At 45.5% G+C, this 7,917-nt stretch overlaps 1 pseudogene; it reads left to right on the top strand.

Annotated features, from left to right (window-relative positions):
* The first annotated feature begins 3,138 nt into the window (after nt 1-3,138).
* On the top strand, nt 3,139-7,223 carry LOC102913682 (small ribosomal subunit protein bS21m pseudogene; annotated as a pseudogene).
* Nucleotides 7,224-7,917: the final 694 nt, after the last annotated feature.

Genomic DNA, 7,917 nt, shown 5'->3' with positions numbered 1-7,917 from the left:
ACCACCAGTTAAGTGCTTGGAGAAGGAGCTCTGGAGAAACGCTCCCCACTTAACTCCTCTTAGCTCTGTGAGTGATTACAGGGTTTGGGCTATTTCTGGCCACATCTCCTCGTCTTACGAAAAGTGGAAGTCAAGTCATTTAGGAGCATGGGCATCTGTGCATTTAGTAATTCGCCTTGAGTCAGAAAGTCTAGACACTCCCCTGGGGATGGGAAACAGGCAGTATGTTTCTATGCCCTTCAAGTCTCTTTTGTAACCCAAAAGGCATTAAGCAACCAGATCTTGAAGTAAATGGGCTCTGGAGCTCCTAGCTTGGACATGGGAGGTGTAGGGAGAGTGCACTGAGCTGGAGACTCACTGCAGCCAGTCCTACCCTGGGTGAGTGATACCCAGCCAGAGCCACTGGTCAGGCAGAGCTCAGTCCCATCCAAATGCCATTGATTTCCTACCAGAACAACCTGAAAATTTGACCTAAGCCTTGGTTCCTTTTTCTGTACACCACAATCGGAAGAACTCATATTTACTGGGACTGCCAGGTGCTGGGCATGGGTGCCAGGCATACGACCCCTGATTCACTTGTACCTCGTAGTAACGCTCTGGGGTAGGTGGATAACACTGGCATGCTTCAGTGATTCTAAGATGTCCATTGCTTTGTTTTGTTTTCTTTTAATATTTACCATTTCCAGGTATATCGCAGAATTGATGAAGAAGTGTATAAGTCATGGCAAATTGCACGCTTTCAAGCCTTCCTCAATGGCACATAAGTTGGTGGTGTGCTACATTCAGTGAGGAAACAGGCTCGGGTGGATTAAATAACTCACCAACTAGAAAGTGGCAGAGCTGGAATTGGAATCTACGTAATTTCTAGAGTGGACTTTCTTGAAAGGATTGAGACTTACTGGATTTGATCATGAAACTTATTCTTTTGAATACTTATAGTGGGTAGCCATTCCAGCTTTGACCTGGAAGTTCCAACCCCCATTGAGGCTTTGGTAACTGTCATGCCTACAAGGCGGGGCTGAGAGAGGACCCTGAAGACCCGAGATCCGGATGCAGGGGCTCTCTTGGTTCCTGGACCCTGGACGCTGGAGGTAGACCGAGCAGAGTTCTCCAGAGAACTCCGCCGGACTGTGACACACCTTTCCCAGACTCTGCAACTTACCTATCCCTTCACTGGTAAGTTACACCACTAAATAAACCTCCCTTTTAACTACGTGGAGTGGCCTTAATAATTTCACCAATACACACTTGCTATATTCCAGTTACAAAGGCAGAGGAGGCGGGGCTTGCAAACCGACTAGGTTTGCAATCCAGTTCGTCCATGTGACTGCGGGCAAGCCTTACCTTACTGGGCCTCAGCTTCTGCAATATGTTAAATGGTGACAATAACAACAGTAACTAACCCACAGGATTACAATAGGAACGGAACAAGTTTGTACACATAAAGCCCTTAAAAATCATGTCTGACATATCTGGAAATTTTCCTTTAACATTTAGCTATGATCGACTTCCATGTGTCTTAGAGAAAGGCCACTAGAAAAAAAACGTATAACAAAAGAATGTGTTAAATAACATGTCTCGTTGGCCCTAAAATTATCTTGACGCCAGTAGAGGTGCCTTCGTTATACTTTCGGAAATTTAATTTTATTCGATTTCTTCAAAACCAAGAGATGACGTCAAATGAAATGGAAGACTGTTCTGAGAGGAAATGGCTAACAGAGGTGACCGATGGGGACGGGAGGAAGAGACCCCGGAGCAGTGAAATCTGGGGCTGCCTTGGGCAAAGGGTTTGTTTGAGGAGGTGGGAATAGCAAGGAGTTATGCAAAGGTTGGCCTGCGTGGCTGGAAGTTTCTCTGGTCCTGCCCCGCCCTGCAGTGGGATGAATCTCTCCCACCTGCTGTCGGCAGCCGCTTATAAAACAATCACTCAGAGGCTTGTATTAATTACCAACTGTATGGCGTATGGGTCAGGCTTCTTGCTAGCTAGCTCTTATAACTTAAACCATTTCTATTCATCTATATGTTGCCACGGGGCCATGGTGGCCACCGGACTGCTGGCATCTTATTGCTCCTTGGGCTGTGGGCTGGTGTCTCTTCTGACTCCACCCTTCTTCATCTCATCTTCAGTCTGAATGGACCGCCTAACCTTTTCCTGCCCTGCCATAGGCCAACGCAGCTTTATTTATCAACCAGTCAGAGCAACACATATTCACAGCGTACAGAAAAGACATCCCACAGCAGGCCTGAGCAGTTGAGAAAGCTGTGCCCCAAGAAACAGCAGCAGAACCAGGGACCAGAATAGAAACCTAGTTTTCAATCTCCAGGAATCTCCTGATTCCTTCTGAAACTGTGGAATGAATGTGGTCGGTCACAGCCAGTGTCTGTGAAATACAGAAGGAGAGGCGAGAGGCAGGTGGACACAAGGGAGGATGTAAGACAGCACCAGAGTGTACGTAAGAAGTGCAAACATTGTTTCATGGAATTCGGATTTCAGTTGGGCGAGTAGAGATAAGAGGTGTCACGGATTGTGAGGAAAAGTGAATTTCTTTCTATTGGTTTTACAACAAACGTTTGGAAACTAAAGCATTAAAACAAAAAGGAGATTAGGTCCTGGCTGAAAATAGATGCAGACCACACATTTAAAGTGACATGTTTTATATTAACAAGCGTATCTGTTGCCTCACTGCTGTGACTAAATGCCTGGTATGGCGTCTGTCTTGAGGGCATGCGGTCCATGATGGTGGTGGGAGTGTGAGGCATGGGGTCCATGATGGTGGTGGTGGTGTGAGGCAGGAAGTCCATGATGGTGGTGGGAGTGTGAGGCATGGGGTCCATGATGGTGGTGGGGGTTTGAGGCATGGGGTCCATGATGGTGGTGGAAGTGTGAGGCATGGGGTCCATGATGGTGGTGGGGGTGTGAGGCGGGCGGTCCATGATGGTGGTGGGGGTGTGAGGCGGGCGGTCCATGATGGTGGTGGGGGTGTGAGGCAGGCGGCCCTATGGTACCCACAGTTAGAAAGTAAGGAGCAATGAATGCTAGCATTCAGCCTGCCGTCTCCTCTGTCTCCATTTTATTTAGGCCAGGACTCCAGCTCCTGGTTTCACTACGTTCTGCTCGACCTTGCCAGAAACACCCTCATGGACATGCGCAGAGGTGTGTTTCCTGAACTATTCTAAAATCCAGTCAAGTTGGCAACAAAGATTTGCCACGACAGCAAGCAAAGACCCCCATCTACTCGGTATAGGCTCTCATACACGCCTTTAGACCCCGACAGATGTTTCTGCTTCTCTGTGTCTTCTAGCCTTAAGATTGCTTCCCCACCCTCACCCTGTGCCTTTCCTTGACTCAGCCACTTTGCCTTAAACACAGCTCCCGGCCCTCCCTCCCACATCCTTCCAGATGCCTTGCCCTAAGCCTGGCCTTCACTGGGATAAGAGCCAGCTGAAAACTCCACACAGGATGCCTGGTCACCTTGGGAAGCCTAGCTGTCCCCTAATGTCTTTGCATTATTGACAGGATAAATGACAAAGAGTGGCCAAGTCGCGGGCAAGTCACACTCCACGGTACTCATACAACTCAAGCTGACTCGGGACCTGACTGAGCAGTTTGATTTCACACTCAGGTCAAGACTCAGGTGGAGGAGAGGATCCCACCTAGCAAGCTCCCTTCTCGCTTCCCCATAAAGACCCAGGGTGACTAAGGAATGCCTGCCTGTGTTTTCAGGGGAGTGACTGCTGCAGGTGAGCTCTAGAAACCCACAAGGACATGTCAGAAAGCTCTAAGCCACAGAGATGGGTGGTCTACAGACACAGTGCACTGCAGCAGGGTCCCTGGTTTCCTGCTCTTGCATCTCTGGGCACAGGGAAGCAGGGAAGTCCAGGCCCTTGCCATCAGCACCAGAGACTTGAAACTCCATCTGTCTACGCAAATGCTTTGCTCCACAGGAGGAACACACAATGAGTCTCCAAACACCAGTGCCCAGTTTGCTGTAGCACCGCGCCATATCAATGGGACAGAACCATCGCTAGATTCCATCTTGCCCCAGGGTCAGTAGGTAGACTTTTCATCACAGCAGCTGCTATCAGAATCCCAGCGCCATCCGCGCTCTCCTCATGCAGCCCAATGACATGGGCCTCTGCAAAGCACAGCCTCGGGCTCATGGTTCCCACTGTGTCTCTGGGGTCGAGGACAGGTGGCTTCCACGGCAGGTGTCTCTGGCATTTGCAAAACTATGTACAGCAGGATGGTACTGGTATAAAACTGGACAGATGAATGGAACAGCATGGAGTACCCAGAAGTTAATCTGCGTACATACGGCCAAGGGATTTTCAACAAAGGCACCAAGAAGACGCGTGGAAGAAAGGGCAGTCTCTTGGATAGGTGATAATGGGGCACTAGATATACATCCACCAAAGAACAAAACTCGATTACTACCCCTCTACATATACTGTTATGTGATATTTTGATCATATTCAGACAATAAAGTTTACTTTGAATCAGAAGGCAGAGCTAGCTACTAGCTGACCAAAATTAACCATAGAGGTTTTGGAGGACTAAGGACAGATAGAGAGACAGAAAGTAGATGGGTAGGGCTTAGAGAGGATCTCAGCCCTTTTGGATGGAGGAACAGATGAGATAGGAGGTCACTGTTCGCTACCTCTATCACTTCTCTGATCATTTAGGTTCTTACCCCAATATCCAACTCCCAATTTTTTTATTGATAATAATTAGATAAATACAACAATATTAAAAAAGCAAACACAACTCAAAGTGGATCAAAGACTATTAGATCGAGACTAAGAAGCCCCTAGAAAACATAGGGGAAATGCTGGAAGCCATCAGTACAGGAGCAGGACGACCCCCCGCCCCCATCAGTCATGTGCAGTTAAAGCGAGAATATGCAAGCGGAATTGCATCCAACAGAGAAGCTTCTGCTCCATAAACAAAATCATGAGTAGAATGAAGAGACAAGTGGAACAGGAGAAAATATCAGCAAACCATCCACCCAGGGAAAGATCAATATTCAGAATATATAATTATCTGATTTAAACGCTGGGCAAGTGATCTCAATCTCATTCGTGTTTCAAAAGAAGACATAGAAATAGGCAAGAAGGACATGAAAGAAAAATACTCATTATCACTAGGCATCGGGGAAATGCAAATCAAGGCCACTGTGATGTACTAATTTCACCCTAATTAGAACTGCTATTATCAAAAAGTCAAGAACAAAAAAATAACAAATGCTGGTAGGGATCTAGAGAGAGGGCAGCTGGTATGCACTGTTGGTGGGGATGCACATTAGTACAGTTGTTATGGCACACAGTGTGGAAGTTCTTCCCAAAACTGAAAATAGCCTACTGTGTGACTCAGCCATCCCATTATTGGTCATAAACCCAAAGGAAATAAAACTGGTAAGTCTAAGAGATCTTTGGGCTCACAAGTTAATTGTAGTTCTATCCATACTAGCCAAGACATGGAATTTTCCAAAGTGTCTATCAACAGAAGAACAAATAAGACAGGGTAAGTATACACCATATATATATATATATATATATATATATATATTTTTTAAATTAAATATTTTGATTTGCAGCAATATGGATGGAATCAGAGGGCATCACGTTTAGTGAAATAAGCCAGGCAAAGAAGACAAGTGCTAGTAGAGTGGTAGAGGCTGAAAAAACAAGATGACTATGTAGAAAAAGAGAATTATTACTAGACAAGGAGCGAGAGAAGGCAGAGGGAAGATGAGGAGAGACTAAGTAGTATGCACCAGCACACAGCTAGATGGGAGGGATCAAATCTGGTGCACAGTAGGGTAACCATAGTCTACAAATTATATTTCAAAGGAACTAGAAGGGTTTGAAGAGGTAGAAATGATAATTACCCTGATTTGATTAGTATAAACTGCATAGTGCACCAAATTCTATACTCTACAAATATGTATTATAAAATAGTATATCCATATGTATAATATAGATGGATGTAATACATATATCCACTTAAATAGACTTCAGTAAAAAGGAATCTGGTGGGACTAGATTCTAAAGGAAGATCTTTCTTTCAGACTGGGAGGGGTAAAAGAGAGTAGATCTAACTCCCTTTCTATTTGAAGTGAGCAGTGATAAGCATTAGGTCTGACTCAAGTTAGCACCATTTCAAAATGTTTACATGCATGCGGTTTACAGCAGAACATGGGAGCAAACACCTGCTCAAGTCTGAGAGGCCCCTTCTCTGGAAACATCAAATGTGGCCAGGGCAATGTATGAAGTGACTCGGAGAAAGATAAAGATATTTGGTTTGGTACCAGCTGCATGATTTAAGCTACATGAGCCTGTGTGTGTGTGTGTGTGTGTGTGTGTGTGTGTGTGTGTGTGTGTGTGTGTGGTCAATTCAATGTCAATGTAAAAAAAAGCATCTGAAACTCGTTGGCAAATAAACCATGGAAGCTCCCAGAGGGAGAGAAAGAAGAGCTCATCACCATGGTGATGTAGAAGTCAGTTTGCCTTGAAAATAGTGAATGAGGGAGTCTGAGTGCTGAGGCGGCGGTCATTAGGTCCTGAAGGATGAAGATTTAAAAGCAAGGCCATGGCTGACCACCAGAATGTAGTCAGAAGGTTTCTCGGGTCCCACCTGGCCCCTCAGTGTACCTGCAGCCACTTATAAAATAATCACTCAGAGGCTCATATTAATTATAACTGCTCGGCCATTAGCTCAGGCTTATTACTGACTAGCTCTTACATTTAAATTAACCTGTAATTCTTATCTATGTTTAGCCACATGGCTTGGTATCTTTTCTCAGTCCTGTCTTGTCATCTTGCTACCTCTGTATCTGGTTGGTGACTCCTGACTCTGCCTTTCCTCTTCCCAGAATTCTCCTTGTCTGCTTACCCTGCCTATACTTCCTGCCTGGCTACTGGCCAATCAGCATTTTATTAAACCAGTGTACAAGAGCATTATCCCATAGCACCTGAAGTTCATTACCAGGACTGTGATGGTCCAGGAGGGGAACGTGGAAGGTGTGTACAGAACCCGAAACAGAATTCTCACTGCTGACGGACTTACCGAAATCATAAAGCCGTGGCGCTTCTATGAGAAGCCCTGCCACCGTCGCCAGCAGGAGAGCTACGAAACATGCTGGAGGATCTGCACCATGGAAATGGCTTGGAAAATTAACTTCTTGATGCAAAAGAACCGGGCAGATCCACGGCAGGGCTGCTAAGGCCATGGCTATGCTAAGGCTGCTATGGATAGAAGGCCACATTAATTCTATGTCTAACTCTTTATCCAACCCCAATTTCTGTTACCTGTCTGTACAATAAACTCAATCACACATGAGAAAAGAAAAAAAAGAAAATGGTGAATGAAGTACTGGTGTTTGGGCTGCATGTAGTGGTACATGTCTATGAGCCTCATACTTGAGAGGCTGAAGCAGGGGGATGATGAATTTGATGCTAGCCTGAGCTACACTGTGAGACTTGTCAAAAAAAAAAAACCCACAAAACTAAACCATGAACAGATTCAAAAGTAATTTACTAGAATTCTCTCAAGACAAAAGAAAGCACTAAAAATGGCATCACTGATTATGACAAAGACTTCACACAGAGGATTCTCAGAGTCAAGTCTGGGATCATAACTTTGTAGTAGAGTATTTGCCCAGTGGTGAGGTTGTGAGCTCCTGGGCTCAGTCTCCAGCACCGCAAAAGAGAAACGCACACATACCAGAGGAATGGGGATTGGGGGAACAAGAGAAAATGTGGGCCTGTGATGTGTAGAGTCTAGGAGGCTGAGAAAAGAGGATAGCAAATTTGAAGTCACCTTGAGCTACATACGCAATGAGACCCCGTCTTTAAAAAAATAAATTGAAATAGGCTGGACATGGTGGCGTATGGCTATAATCCTAGCACTAGGGAGGT

This window comes from Peromyscus maniculatus, chromosome 18 (genome assembly GCF_049852395.1).
Source record: "Peromyscus maniculatus bairdii isolate BWxNUB_F1_BW_parent chromosome 18, HU_Pman_BW_mat_3.1, whole genome shotgun sequence".
NCBI classification, from domain to species: Eukaryota; Metazoa; Chordata; class Mammalia; order Rodentia; family Cricetidae; genus Peromyscus; species Peromyscus maniculatus.
Note: the sequence above shows the minus strand (reverse complement) of the source record. Positions and strands in the feature narration are given on the sequence as shown.